Below are 22,263 nucleotides of genomic sequence, written 5' to 3'. Positions count from 1 at the left end.
AATGCACTTTGGAGAACCTACTCGACGAGTTGGTTGGTCCTGACTCGTCGTGTAGGGGTTGAGTTGGCCACGCGGGTTATGAAGCCTACTCGTCGATTCGAAGGGTTGGACTCGACGAGTTGAGTCTGTATTGAGAAAACCCTAATTTTAGGGATTGCACCCTATTTAAAGGCCCTTAAGCCCTCATTTTCGCCTCCCTGGCCATTTAGACACACTGAGAGAAACCCTAGACGAGTTGTAGTCGTTGTGTGTGTCACACCACCGAACCAGACGGCGGAAACGTCTGAGGGCTCGTGTGACTTAAATTGAAATATCATCACAATAAATATACATGAAACATAACATAAACATCACCATGCATTAATACATTACAACTGACCTTGTTCACATCAAGTACATGGTTTACATGACATATTCCAAAACATAAATTGTCTGATGATTAATATTTCACACAAAAGAAATTTCCTGAGACACACTTGGAGGTTCTTCAGTCTAACGATTTCCTGAGAATACAAGTTATTTTGAAAACGGTCAACATATATAATGTTGGTGAGTTCATAAGCATGTTTGATATAGAACTAGTTTGTATTGTTTGTAAAACCTAGAAAATTCGATATTTTCTGTAACAAAAACTATTTGCGAAAAAGATGTGATGATCCCATAAGTGCATATGTATGTGATTTCAAAACATGTAAAAGTGAATGTTCTTCATAATTGTTCATTGTATTATAGTTGTTGTATGTAGAAGTGAATAATGTTGTTTCCCCGGAAAACCCGATGTTTTCCAATTTAAATGGTATGATAGTTTTGTATTATTGTATGAATCACTTTGCATCGTCACCGTGAATGAATATGATTTCCCATGAATACTGAAATGGTAATGGATCTCTATGTGAGTCATTATAACCATGCATAATTATGACTAATTCGCCTGTCTTGGCATTTTTCCAAACGCCGGTTTTGATCAAGATTTTGTCACCCTAGACTGGCCGAGTCTAACTGTAGCGAACAGCTTAGGTGTGGGGGAGTCACCCCCGTATATATCTATACACAAACTCTCGCTCTCCCTCCAGGAGACTTTGATTATAACTACAGACTACGATCGACACTTATTGGTGTCATCCGTTATTTCTCACTAAATCCAAAGAAATTGAATAATATTGTTTTACAACCCGATTTATGTTTACTTGAATAAAGGTAAGCCTAACAGATGAAGAGAAGAGGACTACGGAGGCCCACTAACTTTGTATGTTATTACAGGCTGTCGAGTATGCTACGGACACGTTATAGCCCTTTAAGCATATTATAAAGGTTTAGGGTCTTATTAGCAATGCAAATGGACCATTAATGCCCAATAGCATATTAAAGCTGATAAATGCCCACTAGGTATGTAATTGGGTCACCGGAAGCCCAATAAACATGTTTGAATATATTGGGCCCAATAATCATGCTATTGGGCCACAAAGGCCCAATAGCACGAATAGAAGATATTTGAGCCCAACCATTGAATCATTTATAATTTATTGATCTTAAGTTCGTAATGTAGGTATTTGTTGTAAGTTCGATGTTTATTCGAAGTGTTAAAATACTTTGACGTTTGATCTATAACGAAGCTTTGGTTATACGTATATCTATATATTTTTAAAACCATGCGTTATAAACTTAATGTTTTTAACCCAATAATTTAGTATTTGTCTAGTTGGCCCAACAACATTTAGTTTGACCATTTCAGCCCCTTTATCTACAAAAATGGCACTTTTAGTGTCCTTTTATGAAAATTGACATTTTTGGTCCTTAAACCGTTTTTCTTGACATTTTAGACCCAAACTTTATTTAAATAATAATTTCAGCCCAAAACTATTGTATTTATCATTTCCAGCCTTTAGTTGTAAAAAGTTTACTCTTTTGGCTCACATTCCGTAAGTTTTACAATTTTTACCCCAAAATCAAAAACTTTGCCTTTTTAGTCCAATTTTTGCATTAAAGTCATTTTCAGCCCTTAAAATAGTTTTATTCACGTTTTAAACTCATAGTTTGTTAACTTTTCCATTTCAGCCCCTCAAATACTTTATTTTTTCGCAACTTTGGGCCCAAAACTCGTGAGGCCCAAATTTAAAGCCCATTAAGCTAAAATTTATGTTTTTGACCCCTAGACAAGTGTTATTTTCATAAAAGTTAGATTTCTATGTAAATAATACTATTTTGTCCTTATAAAACCGAAAATACCATATTTTACCCAAACTTTGATTATTTTTTCAAAAATGACACTTATAAGGATTTTGACTTTGTTTTCACTTCTTTAGCCTAAAGATCCTTAGATCTTTGAAGTAAGTTGTTTATTGTGTACATTGTTTATGTATTCTTCACACCTTAGCCATAGATTTCAAGATTTAGCAAATAATATCATATTTTCACAACATAAACCTAAGAAATCACATATAACAAGCATACACACATAGATCAACACATAGTACTTGTATTCTCCCCCAAAAACAAGTAAAAACAAAAACAAGGGGGTATGAACTCACCTTTGCTTGTTGTTCTCGGTTTTGAAGAAGAATAGAAGAAGATGAGGTAGTTCTCGGCCCTAGATGGTTCTAAGGAAGTATGATCATGAATTGAAGCCATATAAGAGAGTATTATTATCTTAAGAATAAAAATCAAGGCTTATGTATGATAACAACTTACGAAGGATGGTGATACTTGATGAAGAACTCATGGGATCACACACCATGATCACGAAAATAACAAAGAAAGAAGAGAGTTTTCTTTGATCTTGAAGGAGATTATGAGTGAGTTTGAAAATGAATTATTGGTGTGTGTTTGTGGAGCTCTCGGCCGAGAGTGATAAGAAGAGAGGGAGAAAGAGAGAAATGCATGGATACATGAGATTGTGTATGGTTATTTGTTGGGTAATTCCCTAATTAACCCATAAGAAAAAATGATGTGTCATAACTCTATCTTATTCATTCATTTCTCCTTTTTTTTAGCTAGGGCCGAGAATGGCCAAATGGGATGAAGGAAAATGATTTTTGGGCTCAAATCTTGGCTTTGATCGAATTTCCATAGGCCCAATATTATTTTTCGGCCCATTGGGCCTTTAGGGTAGCTCACGGCCCAATTTTTGTATAATAGAATGGATTTATGGCCCATTAGGGCTAATTAGATTTGATATGGCCCAACAAGGCCCATTAAAGGTAAACTAATTCATTTTAGGCCCATTATAGCCCAAAATGTTAAGTTTCATGCAAGTGGGTCTAATTAGAGCCCATTTAAGGGTCCTAAGCCTAAAATAGTTAAATTGGAGGCTTATTGGTCCATTAGGCCCAATAAGAAAATGCTAGTCCATAATAGACTTAAACCGGGATTTTTAGGGTTTCCAATCTGTAGTTGACTATTTGAAGTGTTTGTATAGAGTGTTTGATGGAATTTTGGTGTCATTGAATGAACATCATGCATGTTTTAAAATTTTTGGTTACAAATGTTATCATCATTATTGTTACAGAAGCATAGAATTCCTAGTTGTGACAGTGTGTGTGTGTGTGTGTGAGAGAGAGAGAGAGAGAGAGAGAGAAAGGCTAAATATCTTGTGTTCAAGTGGATTTTTAGAAGAGGGTTGAAGAGCAAGAAGGTTTGGAACGAGAAGAAACTTTGGATCCAGTGTTCTTTTGGTGCTAGCTTTGAATTGGAGGTAAAAAGCTATCTCCTTGATCATTCCTTTTGTTAGATCTCTTTATAGAGAGTTTTAGGGCTTTATCCCATCCATCTTTTGGTTTGGAGTAGTTGAGCTGGTCATGGAAGTTGAGACCACAGATCTGAGCTATATAAGTACCTATAAGCCCAAAGATTCGAGCTTTATCAAGATTTGGGCAAGTCTTCAAGCACCAAGACCTTTATGGAGCTTGTTTTGGCATCTTGAGCCCTACATGCCATGCATGAACGTAAAGGTTGCAGATTTACGTGATGATTCATCCTTAGGAGGCTAAATCCAGAGTATGAGACCTTATTTATGTCCAAAATTATCTGAATGAGGAAATGGACTGAATAGACTAGACGAGTTGGTGAGCCGACTCGACGAGTCGGTTAGGGTTTACGCGATGGTCTGGACGCCCGACAGACTCGACGAGTTGATGAGACAACTCGACGAGTTGAGAGGGTTTTGCCCGTCTTTGGATTCAGAGTGGACTCGACGTGTTGATGAGACAACTCGACGAATAGGTAGGGTTTTCCTGATCTTTTGGACGCTGCATGGAATCGACGAGTTGGCTGGCAACTCGGCGAGTACAGTCGGGTTTTTGTGATTTACTGAGTTCTGAGGGACTCGATGAGTTCATGAGCTGTACTCGGAGAGTTGAGTCAACATGGACTGTTGACTTGGGTGTGGTCTTCCATTGACTTTAGGGTTTTGGTCAACTGTGGATTTTGGAGGCCATGGAGGGGCGGAGATATGACCAACAACTCAAGTATGGGATGCATTGCTTTACTCTGCGAGGTGAGTCTTCTCACTCTACTTACCTTGAGTGGTAATTTTGTGTGACCGAAGGGTATTATGTGTTTATATTGAGTATTGTGATATATTGCATTATGTATTCGTGATTTATGTGGTATGTTGTTCTATGCTTCTATTGAGTTAGGATCGGAGGGTCCAACCCGAGTTGTGAGACCGGAGGGTCCTCACTGAGATCCCAGGACTAGAGGGTCCGACCCATGCTGTGGGACCGGAGGGTTTTCAGTGAGACACATGACCAGAGGGTCCTTATCGAGACATAGCCATGAGAGGCTAACTATTTGTGTGTGTGTGGTATTTTGGGGAACTCATTGAGTGACATGCTTACCGTGTTGTGTAATATGTGTTTCAGATACTTCTATAGATTTTGGGAAGGCGAATGCTCGATTGTACACACCTATTCGAGATTATGAATGAGGATTCTAGAATATTATCAGTTATTTCATTGAGTTGTGTTTTGATAAATGATACATTGTGGTTTTTGAGAAAATGTGATATTGAGTTTTAGGTGATTTAAAAATGAAAATTTTGTTTGAAAATTTACGGTGTTAAAAGAAAGCCTATATCAAGAATTCCCGTGCTATCCTACATGACTACATACAACCCCTAGGCACTCCACTAGACGATAATCAACCTACTGGTACTCTAACCAGCATACCACTATTGTTGCTGTTAGGGTGCAGAGTTCTCATTGGATGTGGCTTACCCTATTTGGATGTGTAATGAGTTTAGCCTTTCTTATAAATAGGAAGTGAGTGGCTCCCATTTTATATAAGAACCCATTTTGAGAGATTAGTCTAGTGAGAGAATTATTACATAACCCACTTTCTAATAGCTTACTAGATTAATGAGAGCTTAAATAAATTATTTACTCTTTGTGTTCTTCGTCGTTGATTGATTCACTTAATCTTTACATTTCCGCATTCTTCATCAGGACCGGGTCACACCATAGCCGATCTTACACCCACCCCGTCAATTTTTCCTTTAACCTCTAATTAGACATTTTTGTCACATGAAACTCTAATGTCCACTCTCCATTTAATCCGTCACATTTTCGTAAAAAAAATTTAACATCACAAAAATCACAACAAATTTAAACTTTTTAAAACAACCCAAAATCATAAAATGTTTACAAATCATTGTTTCCAAATTTTTTATCAATACCAAAGTATCCTAAAATCAATAATCCATAAATAGAGGATGTGTTCGGTCACGCCTTCGCCTTCCCACGATCATTAGAAGTACCCGAAACAATAAACTAAAACTGTAAGCCAAAGCTTAGTAAGTTTCCCCAAAGTACTACCACGTAAACATAACAAACAACAACATGCATAAGCGAGCCTTCAGCCTAACTAGACCGCCTCGTAAGCCTATAGCCTATGTGGACCGCTACTGAGCCTTCGGCATGACTGGACCGCCTTGTAGGGCCTACAACCTATCCGGACCGCTCGTCGGGCCTTCGGCTTGACTGGACTGTCTCGTAGGGCCTACAACCTATTTGGACACCCCTGGGTATCTTGGCCTTCAAAACAAAACATGACTGCCTCAACCTAACCACACATAACATGTCGACATATACGTAACAGATAAACATATAACCAAACAAACAGACAAATCTACAAATCACTACCGCATTCTACCATCCTATATACCAGGATACCGATCTCACAGATAATAACATACTACCATATAACAGGATATCTAATCCAATGGGTCGCCCTTGGTGCCTTCGACCAATGAGTACAATGAGGAAGACGCACCTCCCATTGGATATCCAATCCAATCAGCCACCATGATCATTGCCATATGTTGCCTCCGATTTCCCAACCAACTAAACTTCGACCTTTGCAACCTAGCAATCAAATTAAACTTGTCGACAACGAGACAATATGATGGAATCGATGTCATCACAAATTCCATGATTGGAGAACCCTAAATTGTGTAACGTCCTTTGTGATACAGATATGGGATTTTTAATAATTTTAAAATATTTTAAAGGATCACAGAATAGATGTTAAAACTAAAGATTTTGATAAATTTGATATTTTAAAAGCTTATGGACAATGCTTCAAAAACAGCTTTTTAGTTGAACTGGTCTAATGAGAGGGTTTTCGGTACGACTGTCGGTTCAACCGTTTAAACCACCGATCTACATCAGTGGTGTGCGTTGGTCTCTGAGTTGGGTATACTACGGATAACCTGATTGATTGAGCTATTCAATTTTATTTGGGCCAAATGAAATTTAATTATCCAAGTTCAATAAACCCGTTCAAACAATTTTTACTAGTTATATCGTATCGATTCAACATAGTTTTTACAGAAATCGTTCGGTTCAATCCGGTCTAGAACTTAGTATAAAACCAGTTGTTTTTGAACCGCTATCGTCTCATGTTCCCGGTCCAACCAGTTCAACCAACTAGTTTTAATCGGTTTTTAAAACACTACTTATGAAAGATAAACATGATATCTCGATTTTAAACTAGAAAAATATAATATTAAAATGTTTAAAAAGATATATACAAATTTTTTTATTTTATACAAAATGCTTAATTAATAAAAAAAATGAGAAAAAACAAAATTTAAAACAAAATCTAGAGACCTAAAACAAGAGTAATTTATTTTCTTTCCTTCTCAAATTTCCCTCCATTTTCTTTGTATATTCGTTCCCCCCACAAATCTCCCTCCAATTTCATGGCGTATTGATTCCCCATATAAATTAAAACGTATACAATCTTTCTATGTTTTTTTCTTTGCTTCCTGATATCACTTGACTGCCACTGCTGCCTTCACCCCCTCCTACTACCATTGGAGCATCGTGTAACGCCCGTAGATCCGGGCTAGTCAATTTAGAGACGATAAGCATCAAAAATGACTTTTTGATGGAAGATTATTTATAAGGATTAATCTTAACTAAGTTTTAGTATATGTTACAAGGATTCTGTACATATAAAGAACGTCGAAATCCGAGTTATAACGAAGAAGTTATGACCTGTCGAAGTTTCGCGACAAAACCAGTACGACACAGCGCGACGTAAATCGTGAATTTACGATAGAGCGATATTTGGATTTAGTGATCTAAACGAAAGTCGTAGAATACGTTAAACCGAGAGCGTACATGAAAAGAACGCCTAAATCTGACTTCGTATGAGGAAGTTATGATTTTTCGAAGTTTCAGCTTAGCAGTATGCAGCCTAGACCTGGCAATTTGATACACGACACGATTAACACGACACGAACACGATACGACTTTTTCGTGTATGTGTTTTAGAAATTTGTGTTTCGTGTTTATTCGTGTCTAACACGTATTTTAAATTTGTGTTTCGTGTCTTATACGTGTCAAACACGAATTTACTTGTTTAGACACGTATAAGACACGATACAAATTCGTGTTGACACGTGACACGTACAAACACGTATAAACATGTATATACACATATATACTTTAGGGTTAAATTTTATATTTATAATATATTAGGGACCAATCTCGTAAAAGTCAATAATTAGTTTATAGCCCTAGCTTAAAAAAAGCCATTAAAAACGTGTCTATTTGTGTTTTCGTGTAACACGACTGAAAAACATGTCTATTCGTGTCGTGTCACGTGTCACACGAATTTTTTACGTGTCATGTTCGTGTTTGATATCCCAAACACGTTTTATAATTCGTGTCGTGTTCGTGTTTAACAAATTCGTGTCGTGTAAATTCGTGTCTGACACGAATACACGACACGCAGACACGGATTGCCAGGTCTAATGCAGCCCGAAGTTCGATTTTTAGATCGAGTGATTTCTAGGCGATTTAATCTAAACGAGAATCGAAGATCTCGTCGATAGTAGTCCAACGGTAAAAAGACAGACAAAAACGGACTTCAGATGAAGGAGTTATGAATTTATAACAGAGTTTTCCTGTCCCGGCCTACTAAAAATAATATAATAATAATATAATAAAAATAAAATCAAAATTAGCCAACGGAGTCTAAACGAGAGTTGTAGAGCATAGTCTCACCTACGCGTCGATATAAAGAACGTCGAAAACGGAGCTCGTATGCGAAAGTTATGAATTTCTGAAGTTCGGGGCGCGAACCTCGATACTGTGTCAGAGTTCACGACGTGAACTCAGTGATTTGACCTTTCAGAGCCTGTCGGACGCAACCTGTGATGACGCACGCAGTGACAACTAAAGCTCACGATGTGACAACTTAAAACTCACGACGTGAGAGCTGAAAAATGACCCTATAAATAGAAATCGAGGGTCAGCCGATTTTGGTTGCTCTATCTCTTCTCTCTCACTCCCGATACTCTCTCTAGCCTTCTTGAAGTACCCCCGAAGCCCCGGTATCATCCCGAGACCCTAAGCGAGTCCCCAAGCTCCGAAGATCCAGAGAAGAAAAGAGTTTCCGAGCCGAAGCTCTGCCCGCGAGAGGCCCGGTGTGTGAAGATCTTCCAGTTTCACCGAAGAATACTACATTTAGAGCCGTAGTGCTGTCCGATCATCTTCTAATCAAGTGAGTGCATAGTTACTTTCATCTTACACATAGATATGAAGTATTTTATATACATTACGTGTTATGTGCGCAAATCTACTTGAGATCCGTGCTAGATGAAAGATTTAAACTTCATGTTTTTAAGATCTAAGTTGTATATATATTTTATACTTTGAGATCTATGTTGGATGAAAAATCTAACTTATTTCTTTACAGATCTGGACCTTTTTCTTCAGATCTAGGCTGTAGATGTATTTTGTTCACAGATCTGAACCTTTTTCTTCAGATCTAGGCTGTAGATGTATTTTGTTCACAGGTCTGAACCTTTTTCTTCAGATCTAGGCTGTGGATGTACTTTGTTTACAGATCCGAACCTTTTTCTTCAAATCTAGGTTGAAGATGTACTTTGTTCACAGGTCTGAACCTTTTTCTTCAGATCTAGGTTGTGGATGTACTTTGTTTACAGATCTGAACCTTTTTCTTCAGATCTAGGCTGTAGATGTATTTTGTTCACAGATCTGAACCTTTTTCTTCAGATCTAGGCTGTGGATGTACTTTGTTTACAGATTTGAACCTTTTTCTTCAGATCTAGGTTGTGGATGTACTTTGTTTACAGATCTTAACCTTTTTCTTCAGATCTAGGCGGTAGATGTATTTTGTTTTCAGATCTGAACCTTTTCTTCAAATCTAAAGCTATAGAGATATTTTATAGCTACAAAAATATTGGGTAGAACATGGGTAGATAAATGATGAGGTATAAAAGATGATATAGGTGAATATTGGTAGCTGCATCATAACATGTAGATGATTTTGAAACGCAATGTACTCTAAACATCCTAGCAGATGCGCCTATAGGATAATATCGGCAACGGCGCCTAATAGAGAATGTCACAATCCCGGCAGCTGCGCCTAGATGATAATATTGGCAGCCGCGCCTAAAAGATAACATTGACAGTTGCGCCTAACAGATGATATTGGCAGCTGCGCCTAGTCGAGAACAACACAATCCTGGCAGTTGCGCCTAAAGGATTATATTGGCAGCTTTGCCTAATAGATGACATTAGCAGTAATGGACTTCGCGCGTATTCCCCAGGATAAAACCTTAGGAGTGAATGAATGAAGGATAACTGATTCTTAGGGTAATCCTTAAGAATAAAGAAGATAATGGGGATGGGTAATCAGGTTGATTGCTTGATAATTAAACATAATAATTACATTATTGTGGGTTGAAAACCCTATGTACTCACCAGGTTTCCCAACCTGACTCACTCAGTTTATTTGTATCACAGGTGTCGATATAAAGTTGCACTACACTGAGAGATTAAAGAGATGTAGACCACTAGTGATAATGAATGTAAGTTCTATTTATGCTTATGTTTCTGTATTGACGATGACATCCCAAATGTTTAAAAATGAATGAAAATACATTTCTTCGGAAATGCTTTGATAACGTACTTATCATGTTTTTCTGGGAACAAATTCCGCAACATTTTATTAAAATAGGTACTCTGATTTTTATAAAGCATAAACAAAATCGGTCTTTTCTGGCCGTGAAAATGGGGATGTCACACATCGCCTTCAATGGAAACCTAGATCACTGCAAGGCAACGATGCACATCTGCTCTTCAATTAATCCGCCCCCTCGATAGGGTAGTTGTTTTCAGAGTCCATCATTCTATTCAAACATCGGCGCTATTTTTTAACTCCATCACCGTTGATTATAGGTACACAAATTCCCGTGTGGCCTATTAGTGGCTTGCTATAGGAATCCAAAGTTCCTAAGACATATAATCGTTTTTGATTGTTCATAATCTAGGATTCATGACTTTCTCTTCTGTTTATTTTGGAAATATAGTGTTCTCACACCTTTAAAGGGTTTTTTTATTTGATGACATCCCTTTATTCTCTGCAAGGTTATGCAAAATAACTTATTATTTCCGAGGTTTATTTTTATACAAGGCAAATATCCTCATGAAGAGAAGCGTGGCTTTAAAGATGGAGCTTCTAGTTGTTGGTGTATTAAGGTATGCTCAATCTTTTTAAGTTCAAAAGTAATTTCTGAGTTTATTTATACCTGTTTGGAGTGGAGGAGTATAACCTGAGTAAATAAATGTGGAAAAGTGCTAATCAATCATGCTTGTCCAACTGTTTTGCGTATTTTCCTCTGCCGCCAGCAATCAGGTCTACCTCACCCTCCGCCTTATGTCGTGTTGTTTGTTTTTTCTTCATCTTCTATTTACAGGTATCAATATGCGTTTTCTATATATCTTGATAGTATGTCAAAGCTTTGATTTACTTCTGGTTCTTATAAGCAACATATATAATCAATCTCAAAACCCTGAGTTATAAACTACCAATATATTGATGCTTCCATACACGACTAGAGTTTTTGAAGTTTGGATAATTGAAGCTGAGAAGAACATGAATTAGTTGGAAAATGAGGTGTTTTGTTTTAGATGGTTGAAGCATACTTGAACATGTGTTTTGGCAAAAGAAGTATGTATCCATATTGATTGTATATGGTCTCTGTTTGAGTCAAATTAAAGAATTACGTAGCTATATAATTTGTTTTAAATATGGCAGCAACGTTATCTATTCTTCTTTTCCTTTTTATGCTTTTCATCAGTATGCCATCAATAAAAGTCTTATTAGATACAAAATTTGTAAATTGATAAAGTTTATTTTACTTTCTAGTAAGTATTATCCAGTGAATATAATTGCTAAAAACTAAAAAAACAATCAAGCAGCACTAAACTCAATGTTGATGTTTAATTATAGCATCTTACTTTCTTTTATATAAAGGCACACTTTCCTTGTCAAATAAGAGATGTGGATTACATATATTTGCATGTTCTTCCCTTATTATTCTTTTATTCAAGAGTCAAGATACTCATTCTCACAATCACCACATGGTACCGTTGATGATTCCTTTTCTATGCTCCCATATCGTCTCTTAAGTCTTAACTATAAAATCTGTTGTCATATTTTGATTATTTTTTTATATAAATAATTTGGTTCCTTGATTAAATTTGTGGCTAACATACTAACATTGTCACATCCTATGGTAGTCTTATTAAAATTTGTGTACTTAATTTAATATGTATAAAGGATACAAAATGGTGTAAACATTTGAAAATATGGACAAATGACTTTTCCGAAAGAAAAGTTTGGCTCGAACCATGTCTAAATATGCAAACAAACTGTTAATATTGTAGTCCTGCCCCTAGCCGTCAAGATTGCAACTGAGAACTTGAATTGTTGTTGGAAGCATACATGGCTATGAAAACATTTGGTTTGGACCTTCTAATTTTTGTTGCTTACCAGCTTATGGGAGCTAACAATAGGTGGTGTTGGAACTTGGAAACAACTTTGTTGTGTTGGAAACTGTTAATGGTTTAGGTTAAATGGCAGTGTATTATTGTGTATTTTAAATGGGTTTATAGTTAGTTGCTTTATTGCAAATAATATATTTCAGAAGTTTTGGATATCCTGAATACTATTTGCACAAAACAATAATTAAAGAGTTTGTTGAAAAAATGAGAATGCGAGTTTCAATTTGTAATTACATAGAGATTATTAAATATGGCGGCATGTCACTACTACTATGATTTGGAAATAAACATGTTGAAAAATAGGTGTTGGAAGGAATAGAGTGTGGTTTTTGAAAAATTGGATCATTTAATCATCTTAGATATCGCTCCTTGTAACTCACATAACACATGTGTATTAGAAAAAAATGGGTTATATAGCTTTATAGCTAAAAGAACCGGTTATGTCAATATAATTCGGGTTTTTTAAATCTAGCATAAAGCCCGTTTGTTCACTTTAAACCGAGTTCACAGTTTTGGTCCTTATTATAACTTTTGTAATTGAAGCATTTAATGTTAGTATAATGAATAATTAATTTTGAATTAATGATTACAGTTACAAACATTAGTATGTAAAGAGACCTTTGCATCTCATTCTAAGACACGTGAAACATTCTCTCTTCTCCTTCTTCTCTGCATACAATTTTTTGGCGATTTTTTCCAGCAAGTGGTCAAGTCCGGTAGTAAAAACTACTTCGGTTGTTATACCTTGGGATCAGACGGCGAATCATGTCAAATACGAGCATAAGTTAGTCGACATGATTAATTACTAATTATTTATTTTGCAGATTTATTAAAGTAGAACCAACAATCTCAAAAAGATTTTTTTTTGTTAAATTGTTTCAATCTAGTTTGTTTTGTTTAAATCAGTTTTTCTTATTTTTTTTCATTTTTATTTCTATTATATCTTTTTTATGTAAGCAAATTATTATTTGTTTAAACAGTTTCGTTTATGGTTCTAATTATTCGTTTGAATAATCTTTTCAAAATGGTGGATGGTTCCTCAAACCATAATACTAACCCAGTTGCGAACCAACTATTGATTAATTCACATTCAACCCTTCTATTAATTAAACTGTTAATTAATTCCCAAATTGTTTTCCAATTAGTTTCTAATTAATTATTAAACAATAATAATTAATAAAGTAATCACTCCTATTATTTATTCTACTCAACTTTGAGTCTTGAGGGCAACCCAAGAGGACCCTGCTATTATTAGAAATATCACCAACTAGTTAATGACCTTGGACACACTTCCAACAGTCTCTCACTTGGACAAGTCATCAACTATATATGGTCTTATATCCATCTAACAATCAGCAGAGAGAATGCCATCCAATGCATCTGCCGAACTCTAATCTAATCAGTTTCAGCCCTCAGATAAGTGATCAACTATTCCTTCATCCTCATGATATCTGTATGAATTCGAGACATGTATAATGGTCAATATCAGAATTCAAAATTATGTTTCCCGATATAGATTTGTGACGACTACATTTGACTACTAAATCGAACACATCAATTCTAGTCAGCACCCGACCAGGTATTTTAGATGTCAGCACCAAATCATTGAGGGGCCCATAGATATCGCTTCTCCTATTAAGGCATAAGGGACGAATAAACTTTGACTACATAGTCTTTGTCTATTTCATCATGTCACACATGAATATACCAATTATAGCTACCAGTTACGGATAGCATTGGAGTATACCCATGCATAACAGAATCTTAGAGCAAAGCCCCACATGTATCTCGGTTTGAAGAACAGAAAATATTATCATCTTAGAATTACTCGTGACTTAATCCATGAAGTAATCTCTAAGTGCGGGTTGATCCAATACTTATATCACTATTAAGTACTCATAAGTGTTGACACAATCACTATGTCATGCTCAATCAAAATGGTCAATCCACCAACACTCATGACAGTCTTGAATCACTACTTACTTCCAAGAGTATGACCGACTGTGGAGATTTGAGTACTTAGTACTCGGGAAGTGGGTTCTAAACATACAAAAGTGAAACACAGTAATTAATAAATAGAAATGATAGCAATCCAGCACTTTATTAAGTCTCCACAAAATAAACATCAATTCTATTACAAATTCATACTGTAAAATGTTTCAAGGATTATCAAACTAAACAAATAAACAACTACACCATATCTTCAGCAAATCTAATGCCTATAGATCTAGTATGACCATCATGCTTGATCCTTGATAGTGGTTTAGTGAACGGATCGGCTGGATTCTCCTCTGACAATACTCTGCTCATACCAATATCTCCATCCTCGACTCGATGTCTTACATAGTGGAAATTTCTAAGTATATGTCTTGAGTTACCATGGTCTTTGGGTTCTTTAGTCAAAGCGACTGCACCCTCATTATCACAGAAGATTTCCAAGGGATCCTTGATGCTCGGAACGACACCAAGATCATCAATGAAATTCTTCAGCCATGTAGCTTCTTTTGCAGCTTCACTAGCTGCTATATAGTCTGACTCGCACGTAGAGTTCGCCACTGTCGACTGCTTGGAGCTCTTCCAAGTGACCTCTCCTCCATTGAGCAAGAATACCCATCCTGACTGCGAACATGAGTTGTCCCTATCAGTGTGGAAACTGGCATCTGTATAACCTGTAACTTTCAACTCATCTTTACCCCCATATACCAAGAACATATCCTTTGTTCTTCTTAGGTATTTCAGAATGTTCTTTACTGCCGTCCAATGACTTTCGCTTGGGTTGTCCTGAAAACGACTCACCATACTCAGAGAAAATGAGACGTCAGGACGAGTACATGTCATGGCATACATGATCGATCATATAGCAGAAGCATATGGGACTCGAATCATTCTTTCATGTTCATCACTAGAACTAGGACATTGATTCTTACTCAATTTCGTGCCATGTTGCATAGGTAGATATCCTTTCTTGGAGTCCTGCATCTTGAATTTCTTCAAGATCTTATCCAAGTATGTACTCTGGCTCATTCCTATTAGACGTTTTGATCTATCTCTATAGATTCTTATACCAAGTATGTATGCAGCTTCTCCTAGATCTTTCATAGCGAAACAACTCCCAAGCCACGTCTTAACACCTTGCAATGTCGGGATATCGTTTCCTATAAGGAGTATGTCATCCACATACAACACTAGGAAGACTACATTACTCCCACTAGCTTTGATATATACGCAGGACTCTCCTTCACTTCTTGAAAAACCAAACTCCTTGATCTTTTCATGAAAGCAAAGGTTCCAGCTGCGAGACGCTTCTTTTAGTCCATATATGGACCTTTCAAGCTTATACACTCTATTTGGATATTTTGGATCTATGAAACCCTCTGGTTGTGCCATGTACACTTCCTCTGTGAGTTTTCCATTAAGGAAAGCGGTTTTCACATCCATTTGCCATACTTCATAATCATGAAAATCTGCTGGGCAAGTAATATCCTAATAGACTTGATCTTGGCTACTGGTGAAGAAGTTTCCTCATAATCAATTCTTTGAGTCTGAGTGTAACCCTTTGCAACCAACCTAGCCTTGAACGTGTGCACATTCCCATCCATGCCTGTCTTCTTCTTGAAGATCCATTTGCACCCGACAATTTTAGTGCCAGGAGCAGGATCAACCAAATTCCAAACTTGGTTGTCATGCATAGAATGAATCTCGCTGTCCATGCTTTCCTTCCACTTAGCAGCCTCAGTGCCTTCCATCGCTTCCCTATAGTTGGATGGCTCATCCATATCAACCAGTGTACGATCACTGATCAATACGTCTCCTTCTGTGCTCACATGAAAACCATAGAACTCAGGAGGAGGACGAACTCTATTGGATCTGCGAAGGGGATGTGGAGATATATCATTTCGCTCAACAGGTTGCTCAGCCCCGAGTTGAGGTTCCTCAACGGGTTGTCGCTCCTCAGGTTGAGTGCTAGTGTCTACTAAAGCTTCTTCTTCATTTGTCTCTTGAAGCTCTTCAAGGTCTATGTGGCTCCCACTGTCCTCTTTGGAAATGAGATCCCTCTCAAGGAAGAATCCCATTCGAGCAACAAACACTTTGTTTTCCGAAGGCTTGTAGAACAAGTATCCAAATGACTTTTGTGGATAGCCAATGAAGTAACACTTCTCTGACCGGGGTTCGAGCTTGTCATTCGCCTCGCGACGAACAAAAGCTTCGCATCCCCAAACCTTAATATGTGCTAGAGAAGAACGTGTCCCACTCCACATTTCAGAGGGTGTTTTAGCAACCTTATTAGTAGGTACGAGGTTTAGGATATGGGCGGCTGCCTCTAAGGCATACCCCCAAAAAGATATCGGAAGTGTATCTCGACTCATCATAGATCGAACCATGTCCAACAAGGTTCGATTTCTCCTTTCAACCACACTATTCAACTGTGGTGTTTTGAGAGGAGACAATTGTGAAACTATTCCACAATTCTTAAGATGATCGTAGAATTCAAGACTTAAGTATTCTCCACCCCTATCGGATCGGAGCATCTTGATCTTTCTGCCCAATTGGTTCTCTACTTCGTTTTGAAACTCTTTGAACACCTCGAAAGTTTCTGACTTATGCTTGATTAGATAGATATATCCATATCTACTGAAATCATCGGTAAAAGTCACGAAGTATCTTTCTCCATGTCTTGTGGAAGATTTGAAGGGTCCACAAACATCTGTGTGGATGAGGTCCAACAAATCTTTGCCTCTTTCACAGTGGCCTGTGAATAGCGCTTTTGTCATCTTGCCAAGTAAGCAAGATTCGCATACATCATCCGATTTGAGGTCGAATGATTCCAAGATTCCATCATATTGGAGTTTGGCAATGCGTTTCTTGTTTATATGGCCAAGTCGACAATGCCACAAACATGATTTATCTAATTCACTATTAGATGAACCAAAATTCATAATTAGTTTATCAAAATCTCCACCACAAACAACACTTTCATACACACCTTTACAAGGACTAGCTTTAAAAATAAAATAACCATTCTTATAAACCAAAATGTCACCATTATCATTATCAAAAGAAAAACGAAAACCATCCTTATAAAGTGAATGAAAAGAAATAATGTTTCGTGCCATATCAGGCGAGTAGCAACAATTTAATAAACTAAGATAAACACCACCACTAAGCATGAGCTCATAGTTCCCAATCCTTGTAACAACTGACTTGTGCCTGTTTCCCATGATTATATTGAGCTCACCATGCTTCAACTTCTTACTTTGTCTTAGTCCCTGCATATCAGAGCAAATGTGAGTACTACACACTGTATGAAGAATCCAAGAACTAGAAATAGATGTGCTATGGAGTTCTATCATGAACATACCTGAGGTGTTAGCCACCTTGACTTTGCCCTTCTTAAGGTCCTCGAGGTATTTAGGGCAACTACGCTTCCAGTGTCCCTTTTCCTGACAGTAAAAACAAATGGCTTCACTTGGATCAGCAGAAGGTGCTATTTCAGCTTGAGCCATTTTCTTGGGAGCAGGTTCAGACTGTCCGACCTTACCCTTACCCTATCCTTTGGGTTGAGGCGCCCTTTTCCTTTTAGCAGAACTACGATCAACAGCCAATACTGGAGCAATAGGTTTAGAGTTGTTGGGTTTCTTCATGCTCGCTTCAGCAGTTTTGAGCATGCCATGCAACTCCATCAAGGTCTTGTCAAGTCCATTCATATTGAAGTTCATGATGAACTGCGAATATGAACTAGTAAGCGAGTTCAAAACCATGTCAATGGCCAACTCCTTAGGTAGCTCGACACCTAGATTCCCAAGTCTGTCTATGTACGACTTCATCTTTTGGACGTGCGTACACACAGAAGCTCCCTCTTGTAGTTTACATGCCATGAGGGACTTAACGATCTCGAATCGTTCTTGCCTATCTTGCTCTTGGAACATCTCCTTGAGTTGCTGGTTTATGTCAAATGCACCCCATGTTTCAAAGTTCTTCTAAAGACCAGAAGACATGGTTGCTAACATAAGGCAAGCCACTTTGGTAGATTCATCGTAATGCTTGTTGTAGGCAGTAACTTCTTCTGGGGTAGGGTTATCTCCAAGTATGGGAACATCTTCGTCGAGAACATACTCTTTCATGCTGTGCATTACATATTCCTGCATCATTTCCCTGTGCATTACAAATTCATTAAACTAAAGATTTGAAAGCTGGCACATAAGGATGAAAAGGTTTACATGTTTACCTGTCCAGCTGGCACCTAAGCATCCCCTGTTAGCTTAACTGCTTCTACATATTCATAAAACTAAAGATTTGAAAGCTCTTTCATGCTGCCTTCTTCTTTCCACCGACCAAATTTAAGCCTTAATTGAATCAGTTCTGAAGTGTAAAGCCCATGTGAACCAACGTACAATGCTAAAAAAGTATTTATAATTTAGTAAGATAAATTATAAAATAAGATAATGAATAAAATAAAATGGATACCATTTAATGGATCTTTATTTGTTGGAAGTTCAATTCGGTTAAATGTTGTGGATCCGGATAAAGGTTGACGATTTTTAGCATGGGTAAGTGTAATATTAATCAACTGGCCAAAATCTTTAAGCACCTGTAAAATATTTTATAGAAACTATATATTTTGACAAAAAGTCAAAAATACCGTTCTTGTTTTACCCTATTTTAGAATTTTAGTAATCTGACCTACATGGGTATCTTTCCTTTTCCAATTGACTTGGCAAGATCAAGCATAATGCTGTGAAGCATAATGTTGTCTGTGCTACGATTACCACAAACGTGTCCTTTTCTCAAGCTTAGCTGGCACACAGATCAAATCTTTAGGAGGGGTATTACTAGAAATCTTTTGTACTAAGCCACCAACTACAATCTTGACTGCAAAATGAAAATCTAACATGAATCCAATCGAGAGAATGATAATATTCCTAATAAGAAAATATAATGTTGATGGATTAGCAGTTGAAGAGTGAAAATAGACTATAAACCTGCTTACAAATGTGACAAAAGGTACACAAGATATAAGGTTTACTTCGAGTTTTGAAGTTTAATGGAGGCTTTTCTTTTCTTAGAAACTGGTTCTTCATCTTGCGACTGTTCTTCATCAGCTTCCAATTCATCAAGCAAATTTTCTGCATCAGGTGTTGCCCCGTCTTTCTTTTTTATACTAAAATAACAAAAAGTAATGCATAGTTGTTAAACATATGATTACATATTTACTGGAGGATGGTTAATATAAAACTAAAAATTTTAACTACCAGAAAAGTTCATTATCTTTCAAGATTTCAGTTGACTCGGTAGGTGGCAACATAAAGCCATCCATCTGCAAGGAAATAAACAACCAAGTAATGTGAAAATAAGATAGCAAACACTAAACTTTACTTACTTTACTCATCAACTCAGCACTTAACAGATTGAGTATTGATAGCAACCGGTGATTAGAAAGTACCAACCTGCAAAACTTAGCAATAAACTTAAGCAACAACTCATCAACACCCAAAAGGGCGATTTACACAAAATTAACATTTGGAAGAAGAATAACCCTTGTCTGACTAACGATTTAGAAAAAATTAGGGTTTTAGGACATAAATTACGGCATAAGAATAGAGAATAGAAAGATACAGATTGGAGAGGAGATTGTTTGGTGTTGTAATTTGAGGAGAAGCCAACTTTTGTTGATCCCATCCGATCGTTGTGGTTTGCTAAGAATCGAACGAAATGGTGGACGGTGGCCCGCTAATAGGTTGTAGCGACAACAAATGACGGTGTATCTGGTGGCGTGGTGGTAGATGTTCCAGTAAAATCTGTATTTGTTCTCTGGTTTTGGCCTCAAAAGCAGAGCAAACGCCTGAAAAATTGTTAACATCAGTTTCAATTCTACACAAGATTGACAAGAAATTATGAAAAATGTGATCGATTTTTGCATACCTAAATGGTTCCTAGGGAAAAAAGTGCGATTCCGATGTTGCGGTGAGTGTTGTATTCGATTCCGACGGAGTCGCTGCCGAGTTTCAGTCCGGTGGCCCATCCGACTACTCCGACGACATAGGCGGAAGCCTGGCAGGTGACGTGGATGTAGAACCAGGCTGGGTTAGCCGACTTGAAGACTTTCAGATATCTCGCAGCCATGGCTCCCATTGGCATCATTACTCCCCAACTTACAGCGTTCAACACTCTGTGAGTCTGTCAAATTGTTAAATGTCAAAACCAAATCCATAATTTAGATCTCGATCATCAACAAAAAAAAGAAGGAAAAAGTTTAATCGACTAAATATAAAAAACTTACGTTTCTCCTTCCTAATAGATTCTGAAGCGATTAGGAAGGAGACGCAAAGAAGAGGGTTCGATTTCTTTCTGATGGCGGTTGTTGTGTCTAGTGTTGTGTGTAGAGAAGATTAGGGTAGCATAGAAGGTAATACCGTGTATACGTATATCCGATGTGATTATGAGCTTAATATTATTGTACATCAGGTAATAGGTATTGTATCTCTTAATTTTCAAGAAACATGCAATATGTTTAATAATATAGTAAAGATAAAGATATTGTGTGAATGTATGGTCAAATGTGGACCAATCACCATTTAAGGCAAATTAATTATGTGTTATAAATTTTTTATAATTATTATTATTTATTTAATTAAAATACCTTAATTAAAATCCTACAATTATGGAAGTAAACTCAAAACACGTTCATTAGGTTTTTTAAAGATTTAATCGTCAAGTTTCTTTTTCTCTTTCCCCAATATCTCCATCATCTTGTAACTCTCTATTTGAGTTGTCATAGCCTGCCGAAAAGTAAGCAATAACTCAGATCAACCTTGTCGGAGTAGGTAATCGACTAGTGTGACCTCTTTCCCCGACCTCTCTTTATTATCTTCATCTTCTTAACACAACATGTTTGTTAGTTTTTCATCTGATTTTCATTGTTTACTCAAAAAAGTAGACCTCAATTAAGATCACGACGCAAAGTACTATGTTCTTGCGTTTCCTTTGTAAAGTGACGATTATTTGTTTATGTTGTTTAAGAAAAAATTAACAAGTTGTGGGTTTGGATTATTTGAGTAAATTAAGAAATATGAATATAGATTTTGTTGTAGGAAAACATGCGCTTGATTGAACAAAAAGGATTTGTTCATCTAATCATCTTATTATTGTTTTTTTTTTTTTTTTTTTTTTTTTTTTTTTTATGAATTAAATGATTTTTTTGGGAAATGAAGGACATTACAATCAGGTATAAATACTCGTGATCTTTTGATTAGAGTGGGAGTGCCAATTATCATAGATATTTATACCAAACTAATGGTAATGTGTTTTCTTTTTCTGTTCATACTATTGGTACTTTGAAGCTTTAGGGGAACTAATTCTAAGATCTTTTTTGTTTATCCTACTAATATGTGGTGTGGATAATTAAACATAATATTAACATTTGATTAATAATTAAAAGTTTAAGTTTTGATGTAAGATCATAACTTTTAATGTGCTTCTTAAACGATTGATCCAGTTGTGCGTTGATCCGTGATTCTTTGAAAGAAAATATGTGCATTGATCTCGATTCTTTGAAAGAAATTTTTTGCCCATGATGAACTTAGATTTTCGTATTTTTTACGCATGAATGACAGAAACCAATGTATAACAAAGGGTATTCTTTAATAACGACAAAATGAAATCAACTTACATTTTTAAGAATGAAAGGCTGAAAAAAAAAGATAACTGATTTGTTGAAGAATGTTGCAGGTATTAAAAAAAATAGAGCATGAAAAATCATCAAAAAGCAAAGATGAAGGAATGAGAAAATCATCAAAAAAACAAAGACAAATTCTTCAAGAATGACGACGGATTCTTTAAGAATGATGCCCGGATTCTTCAAGAATGATGATAGATTTTTCAAGATTGTATTATAAATTATAATTTTTTTGTATATTCTTTATTGACAAATTCTTAAAGAATATAG

General features: G+C 36.5%; 1 long non-coding RNA gene and 1 pseudogene across 2 annotated transcripts; both read right to left on the bottom strand.

Annotated features, from left to right (window-relative positions):
* Positions 1 to 14,510: 14,510 nt before the first annotated feature.
* On the bottom strand, positions 14,511 to 15,119 carry LOC145126798 (secreted RxLR effector protein 161 pseudogene; annotated as a pseudogene).
* Positions 15,120 to 19,058: 3,939 nt separating this feature from the next.
* Positions 19,059 to 19,658, bottom strand: LOC145108430 (uncharacterized). Of its 2 annotated transcripts, none has more exons than XR_013708270.1 (3): positions 19,571 to 19,658; positions 19,345 to 19,479; positions 19,059 to 19,115 (listed from the first exon to the last, which is right to left on the bottom strand). It is a non-coding gene; the product is annotated as an uncharacterized LOC145108430 (long non-coding RNA). The 2 variants fall into 2 exon arrangements; XR_013708265.1 differs by lacking the exon at positions 19,059 to 19,115 and adding an exon at positions 19,118 to 19,190 and having other exon boundaries at positions 19,571 to 19,652.
* Between the last annotated feature and the right edge of the window lie 2,605 nt (positions 19,659 to 22,263).

This window comes from Lactuca virosa, chromosome 1 (genome assembly GCF_052849685.1).
Source record: "Lactuca virosa cultivar CGN04683 chromosome 1, Lactuca_virosa_CGN04683_v6, whole genome shotgun sequence".
In the NCBI taxonomy this organism is placed as follows: Eukaryota; Viridiplantae; Streptophyta; class Magnoliopsida; order Asterales; family Asteraceae; genus Lactuca; species Lactuca virosa.
Note: the sequence above shows the minus strand (reverse complement) of the source record. Positions and strands in the feature narration are given on the sequence as shown.